General features: G+C 37.2%; 9 non-coding genes across 9 annotated transcripts; all 9 read left to right on the plus strand.

Annotated features, from left to right (window-relative positions):
- The first annotated feature begins 809 nt into the window (after positions 1-809).
- Positions 810-881, plus strand: TRNAP-AGG (transfer RNA proline (anticodon AGG)). The gene has a single exon. It is a non-coding gene; the product is annotated as a tRNA-Pro (tRNA).
- An 844-nt stretch (positions 882-1,725) lies between these two features.
- On the plus strand, positions 1,726-1,797 carry TRNAP-AGG (transfer RNA proline (anticodon AGG)). The gene has a single exon. It is a non-coding gene; the product is annotated as a tRNA-Pro (tRNA).
- An 849-nt stretch (positions 1,798-2,646) lies between these two features.
- Positions 2,647-2,718, plus strand: TRNAP-AGG (transfer RNA proline (anticodon AGG)). Its single transcript has one exon. It is a non-coding gene; the product is annotated as a tRNA-Pro (tRNA).
- Positions 2,719-3,560: 842 nt separating this feature from the next.
- Positions 3,561-3,632, plus strand: TRNAP-AGG (transfer RNA proline (anticodon AGG)). Its single transcript has one exon. It is a non-coding gene; the product is annotated as a tRNA-Pro (tRNA).
- A 1,761-nt stretch (positions 3,633-5,393) lies between these two features.
- On the plus strand, positions 5,394-5,465 carry TRNAP-AGG (transfer RNA proline (anticodon AGG)). The gene has a single exon. It is a non-coding gene; the product is annotated as a tRNA-Pro (tRNA).
- Positions 5,466-17,455: 11,990 nt separating this feature from the next.
- TRNAP-AGG (transfer RNA proline (anticodon AGG)) lies at positions 17,456-17,527 on the plus strand. The gene has a single exon. It is a non-coding gene; the product is annotated as a tRNA-Pro (tRNA).
- An 849-nt stretch (positions 17,528-18,376) lies between these two features.
- TRNAP-AGG (transfer RNA proline (anticodon AGG)) lies at positions 18,377-18,448 on the plus strand. Its single transcript has one exon. It is a non-coding gene; the product is annotated as a tRNA-Pro (tRNA).
- An 846-nt stretch (positions 18,449-19,294) lies between these two features.
- TRNAP-AGG (transfer RNA proline (anticodon AGG)) lies at positions 19,295-19,366 on the plus strand. Its single transcript has one exon. It is a non-coding gene; the product is annotated as a tRNA-Pro (tRNA).
- An 844-nt stretch (positions 19,367-20,210) lies between these two features.
- On the plus strand, positions 20,211-20,282 carry TRNAP-AGG (transfer RNA proline (anticodon AGG)). The gene has a single exon. It is a non-coding gene; the product is annotated as a tRNA-Pro (tRNA).
- Positions 20,283-20,512: the final 230 nt, after the last annotated feature.

The following is a 20,512-nucleotide window of genomic DNA, read 5'->3' on the forward strand; positions in this document are numbered from 1 at the left end:
CTGATTGATGTCAAAAGCATCAAGTGAATTTTGCTTTTGAAAATCAATCAAAAAATATATACTTATGCATATTTAGTAAACTGTCAACCATTTGGTGGTATATTGGGTATACTGTAGATTCCATTTTGTCTAAGTAATCTTGAGTGGCTTCAAAGAAGTCTCATTTTGACAAATAAAAAACTGTCAAAAGGAAATTACAGGTTTTTCTCTTACCTTGCTTTTTTCTAAGAAACAATGAGTGGCTTAAAAGAATAGGCTGTTTTTGACAAACAAAAAGGTCAACAATTAATTGCAGGTTTTTGTTTTTTTCTTTCTTCTTGGTCTGTATGCTTAAGTTGCACACAGTATGAGACAAGTCTTAGGTTCCAACTATCAGAAAAGTTCAAACTCTATAGGAACCCCTAAATCTTGTCACTGAATTTTTCAAATATGCATACTTGGACAACAATTTACATTAAGGAAACATTTTAGCTATGCTACCAATCCTTTTTTAAATTGTTATGGTATTTTTAAAATGTAACATCTTTTTTCCAGCTTATTGCATTTTTTTATTAAATAATTTGAGTTTTACTTTAAAAATGGTAAAATCTGAATAAGAAATTATTTAGCTTGTGGCTTGTTGGTCTGAGTGTATGATTTTTGCTTTGAGTGGAAAAGGCACCAGGTTCATATCCTGGATAAGCCTGTTTTCTCAGGTTCTTTAAAAGTGCTTAGTTCTATTATCTGATAGTATTTTAGAATACTTACTAATGTATTCCAAAAGTTTCACTTCCAATTTTATTAGTATACATGAAAAAGCATTAACAGTTGGCTCGTTGGTCTAGGGGTATGATTCTCGCTTAGGCTGCGAGAGGTCCCGGGTTCAAATCCCGGACGAGCCCATCGTCTCAGGTTCTTTTAAATCCCATGGTTCCATTATCTGATTGATGTCAAAAGCATCAAGTGAATTTTGCTTTTTAAAATCCATCAAAAAATATATACTTATGCATATTTAGTAAACTGTCAACCATTTGGTGGTATATTGGGTATACTGTAGATTCCATTTTGTCTAAGTAACCTTGAGTTTCTTCAAAGAAGTCTTATTTTGACAAATAAAAAACTATCAAAATGAAATTACAGGTTTTTCTCTTACCTTGCTTTTTTCTAAGAAACAATGAGTGGCTTAAAAGAATAGGCTCTTTTTGACAAACAAAAAGGTCAACAATTAATTGCAGGTTTTTGTTTTTTTCTTTCTTGGTCTGTATGCTTAAGTTGCACACAGTATGAGACAAGTCTTAGGTTCCAACTATCAGAAAAGTTCAAACTCTATAGGAACCCCTAAATCTTGGCACTGAACTTTCCAAATATGCATACTTGGACAAAAATTTACCTAAAGGAAACATTTTAGCTATGCTACCAATACATTTTTAAATTGTTATGGTATTTTTAAAATGTAACATCTTTTTTTCCAGCTTATTGCATTTTTTATTGCATAATTTGAGTTTTACTTTAAAAATGGTAAAATCTGAATAAGAAATTATTTAGCTTGTGGCTTGTTGGTCTGGGTGTATGATTTTTGCTTTAGGTGGAAAAGGCCCCAGGTTCATATCCTGGATGAGCCTATTTTCTTAGGTTCTTTAAAAGTGCTTAGTTCTATTATCTGATAGTATTTTAAAATACTTACTAATGTATTCCAACAGTTTCACTTCCAATTTCAGTAGTATACATGAAAATGCATGGACAGTTGGCTCGTTGGTCTAGGGGTATGATTCTCGCTTAGGGTGCGAGAGGACCCGGGTTCAAATCCTGGACGAGCCCATCTTCCAAGGTTCTTTGAAATCCCATGGTTCCATTATCTGATTTATGTCAAAAGCATCAAGTGATTTTTGCTTTTGAAAATCCATCAAAAAATATATACTTATGCATATTTAGTAAACTGTCAACCATTTGGTGGTATATTGGGTATACTGTAGATTCCATTTGGTCTAAGTAATCTTGAGTGGCTTCAAAGAAGTCTCATTTTGACAAATTAAAAACTGTCAAAAAGGAAATTACAGGTTTTTCTCTTGCCTTGCTTTTTTCTAAGAAACAATGAGTGGCTTAAAAGAATAGGCTCTTTTTGACAAACAAAAAGGTCAACAATTAATTGCAGGTTTTTGTTTTTTTCATTCTTCTTGGTCTGTATGCATAAGTTGCACACAGTATGAGACAAGTCTTAGGTTCCAACTATCAGAAAAGTTAAAACTCTATAGGAGCCCCTAAATCTTGGCACTGAACTTTCCAAATATGCATACTTGGACAAAAATAAACCTTAAGGAAACATTTTAGCTATGCTACCAATACATTTTTAAATTGTTATGGTATTTTTAAAATGTAACATCTTTTTTTCCAGCTTATTGCATTTTTTTATTAAATAATTTGAGTTTTACTTTAAAAATGGTAAAATCTGAATAAGAAATTATTTAGCTTGTGGCTTGTTGGTCTGGGTGTATGATTTTTGCTTTGGGTGGAAAAGGCCCCAGGTTCATATCCTGGATTAGCCTGTTTTCTCAGGTTCTTTAAAAGTGCTTAGTTCTATTATCTGATAGTATTTTAAAATACTTAATAATGTATTCCAACAGTTTCCCTTCCAATTTCATTAGTATACATGAAAATGCATGAACAGTTGGCTCGTTGGTCTAGGAGTATGATTCTCGCTTAGGGTGCGAGAGGTCCCGGGTTCAAATCCTGGACGAGCCCATCGTCTCAGGTTCTTTTAAATCCCATGGTTCCATTATCTGATTGATGTCAAAAGCATCAAGTGAATTTTGCATTTGAAAATCCATCAAAAAATATATACTTATGCATATTTAGTAAACTGTCAACCATTTGGTGGTATATTGGGTATACTGTAGATTCCATTTTGTCTAAGTAATCTTGAGTGGCTTCAAAGAAGTATCATTTTGACAAATTAAAAACTGTCAAAAAGAAATTACAGGTTTTTCTCTTACCTTGCTTTTTTCTAAGAAACAATGAGTGGCTTAAAAGAATAGGCTCTTTTTGACAAACAAAAAGGTCAACAATTAATTGCAGGTTTTTGTCATTCTTCTTGGTCTGTATGCATAAGTTGCACACAGTATGATACAAGTCTTAGATTCCAACTATCAGAAAAGTTAAAACTCTATAGGAGCCCCTAAATCTTGGCACTGAACTTTCCAAATATGCATACTTGGACAAAAATAAACCTTAAGGAAACATTTTAGCTATGCTACCAATACATTTTTAAATTGTTATGGTATTTTTAAAATGTAACATCTTTTTTTCCAGCTTATTGCATTTTTTTATTAAATAATTTGAGTTTTACTTTAAAAATGGTAAAATCTGAATAAGAAATTATTTAGCTTGTGGCTTGTTGGTCTGGGTGTATGATTTTTGCTTTGAGTGGAAAAGGCCCCAGGTTCATTTCCTGGATTAGCCTGTTTTCTCAGGTTCTTTAAAAGTGCTTAGTTCTATTATCTGATAGTATTTTAAAATACTTAATAATGTGTTCCAACAGTTTCCCTTCCAATTTCATTAGTATACATGAAAATGCATGAACAGTTGGCTCGTTGGTCTAGGGGTATGATTCTCGCTTAGGGTGCGAGAGGTCCCGGGTTCAAATCCTGGACAAGCCCATCGTCTCAGGTTCTTTTAAATCCCATGGTTCCATTATCTGATTGATGTCAAAAGCATCAAGTGAATTTTGCATTTGAAAATCCATCAAAAAATATATACTTATGCATATTTAGTAAACTGTCAACCATTTGGTGGTATATTGGGTTTACTGTAGATTCCATTTTGTCTAAGTAACCTTGAGTTTCTTCAAAGAAGTCTCATTTTGACAAATAAAAAACTGTCAAAATGAAATTACAGGTTTTTCTCTTACCTTGCTTTTTTTCTAAGAAACAATGAGTGGCTTAAAAGAATAGGCTCTTTTTGACAAACAAAAAGGTCAACAATTAATTGCAGGTTTTTGTTTTTTTCTTTCTTGGTCTGTATGCTTAAGTTGCACACAGTATGAGACAAGTCTTAGGTTCCAACTATCAGAAAAGTTCAAACTCTATAGGAACCCCTAAATCTTGGCACTGAACTTTCCAAATATGCATACTTGGACAAAAATTTACCTAAAGGAAACATTTTAGCTATGCTACCAATACATTTTTAAATTGTTATGGTATTTTTAAAATGTAACATCTTTTTTCCAGCTTATTGCATTTTTTTATTACATAATTTGAGTTTTACTTTAAAAATGGTAAAATCTGAATAAGAAATTATTTAGCTTGTGGCTTGTTGGTCTGGGTGTATGATTTTTGCTTTGGGTGGAAAAGGCCACAGGTTCATATCCTGGATGAGCCTGTTTTCTTAGGTTCTTTAAAAGTGCTTAGTTCTATTATCTGATAGTATTTTAAAATACTTACTAATGTATTCCAACAGTTTCACTTCCAATTTCATTAGTATACATGAAAATGCATGGACAGTTGGCTCGTTGGTCTAGGGGTATGATTCTCGCTTAGGGTGCGAGAGGACCCAGGTTCAAATCCCAGACGAGCCCATCTTCCGAGGTTCTTTGAAATCTCATGGTTCCATTATCTGATTGATGTCAAAAGCATCAAGTGAATTTTGCTTTTGAAAATCCATCAAAAAATATATACTTATGCATATTTAGTAAACTGTCAACCATTTGGTGGTATATTGGGTATACTGTAGATTCCATTTTGTCTAAGTAACCTTGAGTTTCTTCAAAGAAGTCTCATTTTGACAAATAAAAACTGTCAAAATGAAATTACAGGTTTTTCTCTTACCTTGCTTTTTTTCTAAGAAACAATGAGTGGCTTAAAAGAATAGGCTCTTTTTGACAAACAAAAAGGTCAACAATTAATTGCAGGTTTTTGTTTTTTTCTTTCTTGGTCTGTATGCTTAAGTTGCACACAGTATGAGACAAGTCTTAGATTCCAACTATTAGAAAAGTTAAAACTCTATAGGAGCCCCTAAATCTTGGCACTGAACTTTCCAAATATGCATACTTGGACAAAAATAAACCTTAAGGAAACATTTTAGCTATGCTACCAATACATTTTTAAATTGTTATGGTATTTTTAAAATGTAACATCTTTTTTCCAGCTTATTGCATTTTTTTATTAAATAATTTGAGTTTTACTTTAAAAATGGTAAAATCTGAATAAGAAATTATTTAGCTTGTGGCTTGTTGGTCTGGGTGTATGATTTTTGCTTTGAGTGGAAAAGGCACCAGGTTCATATCCTGGATAAGCCTGTTTTCTCAGGTTCTTTAAAAGTGCTTAGTTCTATTATCTGATAGTATTTTAAAATACTTACTAATGTATTCCAACAGTTTCACTTCCAAATTCATTCGTATACATGAATAAGCATGAACAGTTGGCTCGTTGGTCTAGGGGTATGATTCTTGCTTAGGGTGCGAGAGGTCCCGGGTTCAAATCCCGGACGAGCCCATCTTCTCAGGTTCTTTTAAATCCAATGGGTCCATTATCTGATTGATGTCAAAAGCATCAAGTGAATTTTGCTTTTGAAAATCCATCCAAAAATATATACTTATGCATATTTAGTAAACTGTCAACCATTTGGTGGTATATTGGGTATACTGTAGATTCCATTTTGTCTAAGTAACCTTGAGTGGCTTCAAGAAGTTACATTTTGACAAATTAAAAACTGTCAAAATGAAATTACAGGTTTTTCTCTTACCTTGCTTTTTTCTAAGAAACAATGAGTTGCTTAAAATAATAGGCTCTTTTTGACAAACAAAAAGGTCAACAATTAATTGCAGGTTTTTTTTTTCTTTCTTCTTGGTCTGTATGCTTAAATTGCACACAGTATGAGACAAGTCTTAGGTTCCAACTATCAGAAAAGGTCAAACTCTATAGGAACCCCTAAATCTTGGCACTGAACTTTCCAAATATGCATACTTGGACAAAAATTTACCTTAAGGAAACATTTTAGCTATGCTACCAATACATTTTTAAATTGTTATGGTATTTTTAAAATGTAACATCTTTTTTTCCAGCTTATTGCATTTTTTTTATTAAATAATTTGAGTTTTACTTTAAAAATTGTAAAATCTGAATAAGAAATTATTTGGCTTTTTGGTCTGGGTGTATGATTTTTGCTTTGGGTGGAAAAGGCCCCAGGTTCATATCCTGGATTAGCCTGTTTTCTCAGGTTCTTTAAAAGTGCTTAGTTCTATTATCTGATAGTATTTTAAAATACTTACTAATGTATTCCAACAGTTTCACTTCAAATTTCATTAGTATACATGAAAATGCACGAACAGTTGGCTCATTGGTCTAGGGGTATGATTCTCCCTTAGGGTGCGAGAGGTCCCGGGTTCAAATCCCGGACGAGCCCATCTTCTCAGGTTCTTTTAAATCCCATGGTTCCATTATCTGATTGATGTCAAAAGCATTAAGTGAATTTTGCTTTTGAAAATCCATCAAAAAATATATACTTATGCATATTTAGTAAACTGTCAACCATTTGGTGGTATATTGGGTATACTGTAGATTCCATTTTGTCTAAGTAATCTTGAGTGGCTTCAAAGAAGTCTCATTTTGACAAATGAAAAACTGTCAAAAAGGAAATTACAGGTTTTTCTCTTACCTTGCTTTTTTCTAAGAAACAATGAGTGGCTTAAAAGAATAGGCTCTTTTTGACAAACAAAAAGGTCAACAATTAATTGCAGGTTTTTGTTTTTTTCTTTCTTCTTTGTCTGTATGCATAAGTTGCACACAGTATGAGACAAGTCTTAGGTTCCAACTATCAGAAAAGTTAAAACTCTATAGGAACCCCTAAATCTTGGCACTGAACTTTCCAAATATGCATACTTGGACAAAAATTTACCTTAAGGAAACATTTTAGCTTTGCTACCAATACATTTTTAAATTGTTATGGTATTTTTAAAATGTAACATCTTTTTTTCCAGCTTATTGCATTTTTTTATTACATAATTTGAGTTTTACTTTAAAAATGGTAAAATCTGAATAAGAAATTATTTAGCTTGTGGCTTGTTGGTCTGGGTGTATGATTTTTGCTTTGGGTGGAAAAGGCCCCAGTTTCATATCCTGGATGAGCCTGTTTCCTCAGGTTCTTTAAAAGTGCTAAGTTCTATTATCTGATAGTATTTTAAAATACTTACTAATGTATTCCAACAGTTTCACTTCCAATTTCATTAGTATACATGAAAATGCATGAACAGTTGGCTAGTTGGTCTAAGGGTATGATTCTCGCTTAGGGTGCGAGAGGTCCCGGGTTCAAATCCCAGACGAGCCCATCTTCTCAGGTTCTTTTAAATCCCATGGTTCCATTATCTGATTGATGTCAAAAGCATCAAGTGAATTTTGCTTTTGAAAATCCATCAAAAATTATATACTTATGCATATTTAGTAAACTGTCAACCATTTGGTGGTATATTGGGTATACTGTAGATTCAATTTTGTCTAAGTTTTCTTGAGTGGCTTCAAAGAAGTCTCATTTTGACAAATTAAAAACTGTCAAAAAGGAAATTACAGGTTTTTCTCTTGCCTTGCTTTTTTCTAAGAAACAATGAGTGGCTTAAAAGAATAGGCTCTTTTTGACAAACAAAAAGGTCAACAATTAATTGCAGGTTTTTGTTTTTTTCATTCTTCTTGGTCTGTATGCATAAGTTGCACACAGTATGAGACAAGTCTTAGGTTCCAACTATCAGAAAAGTTAAAACTCTATAGGAGCCCCTAAATCTTGGCACTGAACTTTCCAAATATGCATACTTGGACAAAAATAAACCTTAAGGAAACATTTTAGCTATGCTACCAATACATTTTTAAATTGTTATGGTATTTTTAAAATGTAACATCTTTTTTTCCAGCTGATATGGATAAGTGAATACAAAATGGAAGCTGGATGTCAGTTTGTCTATTGCTTTAAAAGAAACTGTTGTTTTAAATGTGATTTTTATATGTTTGCAGAAACTTTGATTTTCAGACAAAACAAGAAGTAAAAGCCAGCTGCGCAGTGTATCACAAGACTGCGGTTAGCTAGTGTTTTGCAAAATAAGGAATTGTGTTTTGCAGAATAAAGAGAATTTAAATTATGTGAAAGGTAAAATGTATTTTGATATTAAACAGTCATAATCACAAGATGTTGAGCTAATTAATTGGAAATTCCCCATAAGGGGAGTATATGAATTAATAATATATTCTGATAAATGAATTGTGATTGGTTTATGTATATGATTGGTCTGCAAATTTGATTGGATCATGTAACGCTGTAATGACAAGTATATAAGATGAAATCAATGTGTCAATGTTCAGTTCATGATATTCTTTTATCGTGAGCCCTGTGAATTTCACAATGCAATAAATCTACCAAAGAGACTTCATTGTTCTTCAATTATTTGATACGGCTATATCATTCTGGAGGTTCCACCGAGATACTATCCAACATTGACACACGAAGAAGGAAGGTGGACTGGTGCCGGGGTACCTGGATCAACTGTGGCCACAGGTAAGAGCTGTTATCTTACTTCTGCTCCATGTGTCCCTGCCTCGGTCCGCTGCCTTTGTGTGTTATTGTTGGTTTGTAACTCTTTGAAGTCTTTTTGGAGATTGTGAGTATGGAACCAAATTGAATTTAACTGCATTTTATTACCAGTTACAGTGATTTGTATAAAGTTTTAAGATTTAAATTTCTGTGGTCATAGTTACAGATCACAATGGGATCTTTTGTCTGCCATATCTTGCTAAATTCAGAGTGAAGTCTGCGAGTGATTGTGAGTGAAATTGGCCGAGGCTTCACGCCGGCAGAGTCTGGACAGGGCCCAGGTAGGAGAGAGGCTCCGGTTAAACTCTCCTATACTCGATAGTATCAGGGATACTCACCCACTGTGAAAAGCACCTTGTACACAAAAAGGCCAAGCTTAGCAGAGTGTGGAACACGTGTGCCTGTTCAGAGCCGTGGCACCTGACGAGGTGGTGAGGTTTCCTAAGTGGAGTAATATCTCTATAAACAAGGGGAGCGTCCCTGTTTACCATTGTATTGGACATTGAGGCTGGACTTTAAAATAAAGATTAGCCATTACAATGGGTCAAGAGATGTCCACACCGAAGGGCTCTTCTATGTTAGAGATCCCACACGGCAGTCCAGCAAGTGTGATGTATCAGAGATATGGAAGTGTGGCTGTGAAATTTCTCAGGAAATGGCACACAAAACAACCTGAAATACCTGTGATAGGAACCTTTGATATGCAGAAATGGACAGACTTAAGGGGTAAAATAAGAAAAAGGGAGGAGTGGAAAGCTTACACACTATGGCTGGAGGCATCTAATGTAACCCCGCCACCAGCCTACGTTGCACAAATGTCCTGTCATGTAAATAATGAAGGAACGTTACAATTACAACCAAGGCATGCTCCCCCACGGGTAGTGCAGGCAATGCCAGTAAAGACACTAGAACAAGAAAGCCCAGACCCACTAGAACACATACTCCCAGCAATGATGGCACTGGCTAATGCCCCAAGTGCCCCTCCAGTACAGGAGAAGAAAAAGGTAATAAAGGCTCTAGTAAACCCCAAGACTGGGAAGCATGACACTTACTTGGTGGGGGAAGATGGGATTTGGGTAGGGCAGATGGATTTGTTTGATGGGGATAGCGACTCTGCTGGAATTTACGTTTATGACCCCCTCAGTCAGACATACATAGCTCAGTATAATAACATCAATGGTGAAACTGTCACACACACTTTATGCAAGAACAAGCAGGGAAATTTAGTTCCTTATGAAGACAAATTACCAGTAAAGGGACAGCATTTTGCAGACGTACACCCATCGAACATTTTGGCTTCTGGCACTCGTAGCACATCCACCCAGGGCAAACCACTTGCAACAATGCCTCTGAGAGTGGTAACTACAGATCGGGGTGCACAGTGGTCCATACATGTTCCTTGGTCAAAGGCTGAATTACACCAAATTTGCACAGAATTAGCAGATTATAGATCAAAGCCAGCAGAAGTCAAAACCAAACTCCAGCGCTTGTACAAAGTACATCAACTAACACATAGTGACATGGCACAATTATTTACTGCTTTGCTCACAACTGAAGAATACAAGAAGATCGCAATGGACCTAGGGTGGGATAAAGAGGACTTTAAGCCTCCCGTAGACGTTGCTAGAGAGGTCCTGGACAAAGAGTGGAAACATTTAATGACAGCTTTTACAGAGCAGTTTCCTTGCCAGCCCAATTGGGGAAAAATAATGATGATTAAACAAGGTCCTACAGAAGCAGTTAGAGATTATTGGGGCAGATTTAAAACTGAGGTCCAAAATTATGGAGGCATTGAAGATATATTTAAGGAGCAAGTGCTTCAGCCCATGTTATCTGGAGCTTTCGTGGAAGGTCTTAAGCCTCAGGTAAAAACCCGCTTGACCATCAATGATCCTCTATGGCGCAAAAAGGGTCCAGAAGATCTGGTCACTCTTGCAATATACCATGAGGACAATTTGGTGGTCAAGAAATTGAACACAGAAACCAAGCTTATGAACCTACAGGTCAAAGCTGCACAAGCCACCTGTGACCTAGCTAATAGACCAATTGATTATAGCATGGGTGCCAGGCGATCATCAGACAGATCGCAGCTTACTTGTTACAATTGCCAGAGGAAAGGACACTTTGCAAGGGACTGCAGACGCCCTAAGAAACCAAGGCAGTCCCAGGCAAAGAAGGGCACCACAGAAAGTGATGAGGATTTACAATGACAGGATACCGCAGCCCCCGTGAAGACCATGACTGTAATATCTTGTAACTCTCAAGAACCTACTATTGATTTAAAAATTGGAGATTCTAAACATTCTTTCCTAATTGACACGGGTGCTGCACGATCCCTAATAGCGGACAAGGTCACTTTACCTACCACAAACAAAGTTGTACATGCAGTAGGGGTGGCAAACAAAGTAATCCCCTTAAGGGAAACACAAGATGTAAAAGTAATCGTTGGACCCTTAACAGTGACCACTCCTTCTTGTTAGCAGCTGATGCCCCCACAAATTTATTGGGGAGGGATTTACTGTGTAAATTGGGATGCACAGTATTTTGCACTCCAGATGGGGTATACCTACAGGTACCAGATTCCAACAAGGACTTGGTCACCGATGCACTGCTCAGTGACCCTCCTTCAACAGAAAGGGTGGAACTGAATACCTTGGGAGTACTCCCCCCTGAAGTGTCTGAAATGTTATCAAATATTCCAGACCAGCTGTGGACCACGGGCTCCAACAATGTGGGGAAAATCCTAAATGCCCCACCAATAAGAGTTAAGCTTAAAGCAGGAGCAGTAATTCCCAGTAGACCACAATACCCCTTAAAGCCAGAAGCTGAACAGGGGGTGTTCCCAGTAATCCAAGAATTACTACAACAGGGGGTGTTGGTTAAAACCCAGAGCCAGGCCAATACGCCCATCTTCCCTGTGACAAAGAGTAATGGGCGTGGTTATCGCTTAGTTCAGGACTTGAGGGCAATTAATGCAATCGTTGAACCCTTGCACCCAGTGGTACCAAACCCAGCTACCATATTAATGCAGATCCCCGCAGACAGCACTCATTTCTCAGTGGTTGATCTGTGTTCAGCATTTTTCTCCATACCAATACATCCAGACAGTCAATACCTTTTTGCATTTACCTATAGAGGTAACCAGTACACCTGGACAAGGATGGTCCAAGGCTACCTTAATAGCCCTACAATTTTTAGCCAGTCCCTTGCTGAAAATCTTCAAAAACTCATCCTACCAGGTGGATCTACATTAATTCAGTATGTAGACGATTTGTTACTTTGTTCCCCAGATTTTGAAACATCAATTAAAGACACAGCTGAGCTCTTAAGGTTCCTTGCAACAAATGGACACAAGGTGTCCAAAGACAAATTGCAACTATGTCAAACAAAGGTGTCATATATAGGCCACTGTCTATCTGAAGGCCTCAGACACCTGTCCCCAGATAGGATTGCAGCCATTCAAAACATAAGGCTGCCCATCAACAAAAGGAAGCTAAGGGGTTTCCTAGGAATGGTGGGTTACTGTAGAAACTGGGTACCTAACTACTCACAGCTGACTGCACCCTTGTATGAGCTGACCAAAGCTTCTGTACCAGAGCCCCTCATACATACAGAACAAACAACTATGTAATTTCAACAACTTAAAGATGACCTGACAGCGGCCCCTGCCCTGGGCCTGCCTAACTATAAACAAGTATTTTCTCTCTTTTGCCATGAACACCTAGGCCATGCCACAGGTGTCCTTACACAGTTTCATGGGGAAAAGCAAAAACCTGTTGCTTATTACAGTGCACAATTAGACCCAGTAGCACGTGGCCTACCTGTTTGCCTGCGAGCCATAGCAGCAGCTGCATTACTGGTAGACGAGTCAGCAGACATTGTATTGGGCTGTGATCTAAAAGTTTATGTTCCCCATGCCGTAGCAGCCCTGCTTACCTGTCAAAAGACAAGACATGTCACTGCAGCACGCCTGACAAAGTGGGAATTAGCCCTCATTATGCCCACAAACATCACCCTCATTAAGTGCAATATTTTAAACCCTGCAACACTTTTACCGGTAAATGAAACTGATGAGTTTCAGAGAGAGGAGTGGGGGGTAGTAGAACAACATGTCCCACATGATTGCTTAAAATATGTTGATGAGCAATCCACCCCTAGGGTGGACCTGGAGGAAACACCACTCCAGAATCCTGATCTGGTTTACTATGTTGATGGTAGTTGCCACAGACAAACAGAAACGGGTGCTACTCAATCAGGATATGCTGTGGTGGATGACACACAAACTGTTTTTTCCTCCCCACTTCCACCACCACACTCAGCACAGTTGGCAGAGCTCAAAGCTTTAACTAAAGCATGTCAGCTAGCTGAAGGAAAGACTGTAAATATATATACAGACAGCAGATACGCATTTGGTGTTACACACGATTTTGGTGAACTGTGGAAACACAGAGACTTCCTAACAGCAACAGGCAATCCAATTGCACATGCAGAGGCAGTAAAAGAATTACTAGATGCTATACAACTGCCCTCACAGATAGCAGTTATTAAATGTCAAGCTCACATGACTGGCCATGATGAAGTTACAAAAGGGAACAGAAGGGCAGATGCTGCAGCAAAAGTGGCAGCCCAACAAAAGGTCATAGTGGAAAATGTTTGTAGGGTAGCTGATGTATGTATACCAAGTGAACAAACATTAATTGATATGCAAAAAGTTTGTGATTTACAGGAAAAGACCAAGTGGGAAAGTGCAAAGTGTACCCAAGACAACAAAGGCCTGTGGCACAGCTCTGAAGGTAAGCCTGTTGCCCCTAAATTACTCTTGCCAGCATTGGCACAGATGTCCCATGGACTGACCCATGCAGGTAAGACAGCCATGATAAGTCTAATCAAGACTTATTGGTATGCACCTGGCTTTGCGCCAGTGGCAACCAAGTACTGTGCTTCTTGCATCACCTGCTTGCAGAAGAATGCTGGAAGAGCAGTTAAAACAATGCCTTCACACATTCCCCAAACAACTGGTCCTTTCCAAATCCTACAAATTGATTACATTCAGCTTCCAAAGGTTAGGATGCTTCAGTATGTTTTGGTTTGTGTCGACACATTTAGCGGTTGGGTAGAGGGATATGCTGTGGCCAGTGCAACAGCAGCAATCACAGCAAAGAAACTGGTACAAGAATTTGTATGTAGGTATGGCATACCATATGTGATATCATCAGACCAAGGTACACACTTTACTGGATTAGTGTTCAAAAAGATGTGTCAGCTTCTTGGCATTAAACAACAGCTACACACCGCATACCATCCGCAATCGAGCGGTAAGGTGGAACGCTATAACGGGACCATTAAAAATAAGCTGGCCAAAATATGTAAAGAAACCAGCTTGCAGTGGCCAGAAGCTTTGCCATTAGTGTTGCACTCGATCAGAACAACACCAAGGGGGGAGTTGAACATTTCTCCGTATGAAATACTGTTTGGAAAATTGCCCAATGTTGCTATTGCACCCGCATATGAACTCAGTAAAACAAATGACTTAACTGTGAACTATCTTATTTCATTAAGCAACCAGCTAAAGAAGATCCAAGCTACTGTGACCAGCACACAACCAATCCCTGTGGAAGGTGCTTGTCATAATCTGCAACCTGGTGATGAGGTGATGGTCAGAAATTTCCTGAGATCGGGCTCGCTGACAGACCGGTGGGAAGGACCTTACCAAGTCTTGTTGACAACACCAACTGCTGTTAAGCTAAAGGAGAAGAGTTCGTGGATCCACTCCACCCACTGCAGAAAAGTCACGCCTCCTGAGACAGCACATGTGGAAGATATTCTCCAAGACTCCTCTGCACTTCACCAGTAAAACCAGCAAGTGAGTGGTTCGGGCATAATAATCCCTTGAGCCACTTGCCAACACAGTATCTCTGTGGAGGGTACATAACTCCTAGAAGAGTACTGTGAAGGTCAAGAACAACAAAGACAATGCTCAACAGGATGATGCTGATAAGTCAAAGGCCAGACCGTGGACTATGGGGGTGCATTCTCTCATGGGCATGTCTGATTACAATCATACTCATTGTGCTTGAGTGTTGTATATACATTCCAGGGTCTGTTAACAATGTGACCAGTCAAACAGGTAATGTAACACTTTACAATGAAATGTTATCCAAGACACGTGTGTGTAGGGCCTTACAAAAGAATGATTATGGAGGAGAATTTACAGGTAATTCCATGATAGCAATGCACAGTAAAATTGCAAAGGCTCTCAACACAACCAAATGTTGGATTTGTACCCACCTACCCATCTGTGTAGATGCAGGTATACCCCTCCTGGCTCATTACATAAGCACAGCAGACATGATAGACAGAGATTGGTCCTGCCATAGGCGAAAGAATGGTAGTCACATTTGTGCCAATAAGACACCTAAAGTACAGAATATAGTAGACTTCCCATATTTGGATGTTTCAAGCAGAGGTCTGCTGCATTCACCTGCTCTACAAGTAACCGCAGCCACAGGGAGGCCTGAATTTTGTTTAAGTGTCAATTCAAAGCCAGGCAAGTACAAGTTAAAAAGGAAGAAAACTGTATTCAGGGCAAAAAGACAAAACCTGGGATATACTAACTGTACTGGAGCCACATTTGTAGTTCAAAAGTCAAACAAGTGTACACTAAAAAACCTCAAACACTGTTGGCACTCAATAGATACAAATGGAGTATTAACACCTAATGACACCCTAGACCAGTTACTGCATGATGGGTGTACTCTTGATAACAGCACGTGTAGGGATGTCAATGGCAATAACACCAGGTATTTTATGATATACATAGGACTCATTTACACTAAAATATTTGGAATGCCCCTGCCTAAGGGTATGTATTGGGTTTGTGGCAAATGGGCATATTCATGGATTCCTTTAGGTGCCAAAGGACAATGTGTGCTCTCCTATGTAGTCCCCTTAGTGAGAGCCACTACTAAGCTGGATCAATACCCAAGAAATATCCCTGTAGAACATGATTTAGTGTCAAGTGATTTTACATATTTGAGACATCATAGCAAAAGAGAAGTGAAGAAAGGGGATGTATCTTTCAGATTTTCTGATGGTGAACGTACGGCTGGAACCCTGTTTCCTCTGTCCACTATCTATCTTGTGGAAAAAGTTGTGTCCCAAACCTTAACGGTACTAGATCAGATGGTAGGGGAATTGGTAGTTTCAATCAATCAGACAGTGGAAGAGCTGGCTCAAGTAAGAAAAGTGGCTTTACAAAATAGGATGGCACTGGATCAGCTGTTGGCAGCAGAAGGGGGTACGTGTGCAGTAGTAGGACAAGAATGTTGTACTTATATTGAAGATCACAGAGCTGAAATAAGTGCTCATCTGAGCAAGGTGGGAGAGTTGCAGCAGGAAATGAGAAGGTTAGGTGCTAGTGAAGGTTGGGAGCCACTTGGATGGCTAGGAGGAAGTATTGCAAAGCTTTTATCTGGAATATTGCAGTACATTGTGTTTGGTGCCCTGATTGTAGGAATCATATACTTTACCATCAAGTGTGGACCAGTAGTCTGTGTACAATGTGCTAAAGGATTTAAAAGGTTGAAAGTGCACCATGAAATGACCATTGTGGTGGTAGATGATGAGGTTCCACTAGAACAGGTGACTCAGGGAACTAGTCAGGGACAGCAGGAAAGACAGGTGGTATATGCTGATATGAGCAAGTCTTATGAAAGTTTACGACTCCAGGAACCTGAGCCCATATACCAGGCTTTAGAGGAGGATCAGGCAGGTAGGGAAAATACACAGCTTGCTAACTTTACTTATGAACTGAATAACAGGGTAGGAGTTAATCAGGATGAGTATGTTAGACATGAAATACAAGCGAGTTTCACCTAACTGTGTCAAAACCCTCTTAGCCAACACTAGAAGGTTCCTATAAAAAGAACAGGGATTCCCGTCCGGTGCGGTGAGCATTGGCGCCAGGCCCATCCCCGTGAACCCACCTTTTCCCTATGTTGTGCATCTACCTAACCCTCATTAGAAATTGTGAAACTGAACCTTCTGATTTGTGTATTAGAATGCCAAGTATATTGGCAGAGAGAGGAATGATATGGATAAGTGAATACAAAATGGAAGCTGGATGTCAGTTTGTCTATTGCTTTAAAAGAAACTGTCTTTTTAAATGTGATTTTTATATGTTTGCAGAAACTTTGATTTTCAGACAAAACAAGAAGTTAAAGCCAGCTGCGCAGTGTATCACAAGACTGCGGTTAGCTAGTGTTTTGCAAAATAAGGAATTGTGTTTTGCAGAATAAAGAGAATTTAAATTAGGTGAAAGGTAAAATGTATTTTGATATTAAACAGTCATAATCACAAGATGTTGAGCTAATTAATTGGAAATTCCCCATAAGGGGAATATATGAATTAATAATATATTCTGATAAATGAATTGTGATTGGTTTATGTATATGATTGGTCTGCAAATTTGATTGGATCATGTAACGCTGTAATGACAAGTATATAAGATGAAATCAATGTGTCAATGTTCAGTTCATGATATTCTTTTATCGTGAGCCCTGTGAATTTCACAATGCAATAAATCTACCAAAGAGACTTCATTGTTCTTCAATTATTTGATACGGCTATATCACCAGCTTATTGCATTTTTTTATTAAATAATTTGAGTTTTACTTTAAAAATGGTAAAATCTGAATAAGAAATTATTTAGCTTGTGGCTTGTTGGTCTGGGTGTATGATTTTTGCTTTGAGTGGGAAAGGCACCAGGTTCATATCCTGGATAAGCCTGTTTTCTCAGGTTCTTTAAAAGTGCTTAGTTCTATTATCTGATAGTATTTTAAAATACTTACTAATGTATTCCAACAGTTTCACTTCCAAATTCATTAGTATACATGAATAAGCATGAACAGTTGGCTCGTTGGTCTAGGGGTATGATTCTTGCTTAGGGTGTGAGATGTCCCGGGTTCAAATCCCGGACGAGCCCATCTTCTCAGGTTCTTTTAAATCCAATGGTTCCATTATCTGATTGATGTCAAAAGCATCAAGTGAATTTTGCTTTTGCCTATACATCAAAAAAGTATATACTTATGCATATTAAGTAAACTGTCAACCATTTGGTGGTATATTGGGTATACTGTAGATTCCATTTTGTCTAAGTAATCTTGAGTTTCTTCAAAGAAGTCTCATTTTGACAAATAAAAAACTGTCAAAATGAAATTACAGGTTTTTCTCTTACCTTGCTTTATTCTAAGAAACAATGAGTGGCTTAAAAGAATAGGCTCTTTTTGACAAACAAAAAGGTCAACAATTAATTGCAGGTTTTTGTTTTTTTCTTTCTTCTTGGTCTGTATGCTTAAGTTGCACACAATATGAGACAAGTCTTAGGTCCCAACTATCAGAAAAGTTCAAACTCTATAGGAACCCCTAAATCTTGTCACAGAACTTTTCAAATATGCATACTTGGACAAAAATGTACCTTAAGGAAACATTTTAGCTATGCTACCAATCCTTTTTTAAATTGTTATGGTATTTTTAAAATGTAACATCTTTTTTTCCAGCTTATTGCATTTTTTTATTAAATAATTTGAGTTTTACTTTAAAAATGGTAAAATCTGAATAAGAAATTATTTAGCTTGTGGCTTGTTGGTCTGGGTGTATGATTTTTGCTTTGAGTGGAAAAGGCACCAGGTTCATATCCTGGATAAGCCTGTTTTCTCAGGTTCTTTTAAAGTGCTTAGTTCTATTATCTGATAGTATTTTAAAATACTTACTAATGTATTCCAACAGTTTCACTTCCAATTTCATTAGTATACATGAAAATGCATGAACAGTTGGCTCGTTGGTCTAGGGGTATGATTCTCGCTTAGGGTGAGAGAGGTCCCGGGTTCAAATCCCGGACGAGCCCATCGTCTCAGGTTCTTTTAAATCCCATGGTTCCATTATCTGATTGATGTCAAATGCATCAAGTGAATTTTGCTTTTGAAAATCCATCAAAAAATATATACTTATGCATATTTAGTAAACTGTCAACCATTTGGTGGTATATTGGGTTTACTGTAGATTCCATTTTGTCTAAGTAACCTTGAGTTTCATCAAAGAAGTCTCATTTTGACAAATAAAAAACTGTCAAAATGAAATTACAGGTTTTTCTCTTACCTTGCTTTTTTTCTAAGAAACAATGAGTGGCTTAAAAGAATAGGCTCTTTTTGACAAACAAAAAGGTCAACAATTAATTGCAGGTTTTTGTTTTTTTCTTTCTTGGTCTGTATGCTTAAGTTGCACACAGTATGAGACAAGTCTTAGGTTCCAACTATCAGAAAAGTTCAAACTCTATAGGAACCCCTAAATCTTGGCTCTGAACTTTCCAAATATGCATACTTGGACAAAAATGTACCTTAAGGAAACATTTTAGCTATGCTACCAATACATTTTTAAATTGTTATGGTATTTTTAAAATGTAACATCTTTTTTTCCAGCTTATTGCATTTTTTTATTACATAATTTGAGTTTTACTTTAAAAATGGTAAAATCTGAATAAGAAATTATTTAGCTTGTGGCTTGTTGGTCTGAGTGTATGATTTTTGCTTTGAGTGGAAAAGGCACCAGGTTCATATCCTGGATAAGCCTGTTTTCTCAGGTTCTTTAAAAGTGCTTAGTTCTATTATCTGATAGTATTTTAGAATACTTACTAATGTATTCCAAAAGTTTCACTTCCAATTTTATTAGTATACATGAAAAAGCATTAACAGTTGGCTCGTTGGTCTAGGGGTATGATTCTCGCTTAGGCTGCGAGAGGTCCCGGGTTCAAATCCCGGACGAGCCCATCGTCTCAGGTTCTTTTAAATCCCATGGTTCCATTATCTGATTGATGTCAAAAGCATCAAGTGAATTTTGCTTTTTAAAATCCATCAAAAAATATATACTTATGCATATTTAGTAAACTGTCAACCATTTGGTGGTATATTGGGTATACTGTAGATTCCATTTTGTCTAAGTAACCTTGAGTTTCTTCAAAGAAGTCTCATTTTGACAAATAAAAAACTATCAAAATGAAATTACAGGTTTTTCTCTTACCTTGCTTTTTTCTAAGAAACAATGAGTGGCTTAAAAGAATAGGCTCTTTTTGACAAACAAAAAGGTCAACAATTAATTGCAGGTTTTTGTTTTTTTCTTTCTTGGTCTGTATGCTTAAGTTGCACACAGTATGAGACAAGTCTTAGGTTCCAACTATCAGAAAAGTTCAAACTCTATAGGAACCCCTAAATCTTGGCACTGAACTTTCCAAATATGCATACTTGGACAAAAATTTACCTAAAGGAAACATTTTAGCTATGCTACCAATACATTTTTAAATTGTTATGGTATTTTTAAAATGTAACATCTTTTTTTCCAGCTTATTGCATTTTTTATTGCATAATTTGAGTTTTACTTTAAAAATGGTAAAATCTGAATAAGAAATTATTTAGCTTGTGGCTTGTTGGTCTGGGTGTATGATTTTTGCTTTGGGTGGAAAAGGCCCCAGGTTCATATCCTGGATGAGCCTATTTTCTTAGGTTCTTTAAAAGTGCTTAGTTCTATTATCTGATAGTATTTTAAAATACTTACTAATGTATTCCAACAGTTTCACTTCCAATTTCAGTAGTATACATGAAAATGCATGGACAGTTGGCTCGTTGGTCTAGGGGTATGATTCTCGCTTAGGGTGCGAGAGGACCCGGGTTCAAATCCTGGACGAGCCCATCTTCCAAGGTTCTTTGAAATCCCATGGTTCCATTATCTGATTTATGTCAAAAGCATCAAGTGATTTTTGCTTTTGAAAATCCATCAAAAAATATATACTTATGCATATTTAGTAAACTGTCAACCATTTGGTGGTATATTGGGTATACTGTAGATTCCATTTGGTCTAAGTAATCTTGAGTGGCTTCAAAGAAGTCTCATTTTGACAAATTAAAAACTGTCAAAAAGG

The sequence above is a fragment of the Pseudophryne corroboree genome, chromosome 3 (genome assembly GCF_028390025.1).
Source record: "Pseudophryne corroboree isolate aPseCor3 chromosome 3, aPseCor3.hap2, whole genome shotgun sequence".
Classification (NCBI taxonomy): Eukaryota; Metazoa; Chordata; class Amphibia; order Anura; family Myobatrachidae; genus Pseudophryne; species Pseudophryne corroboree.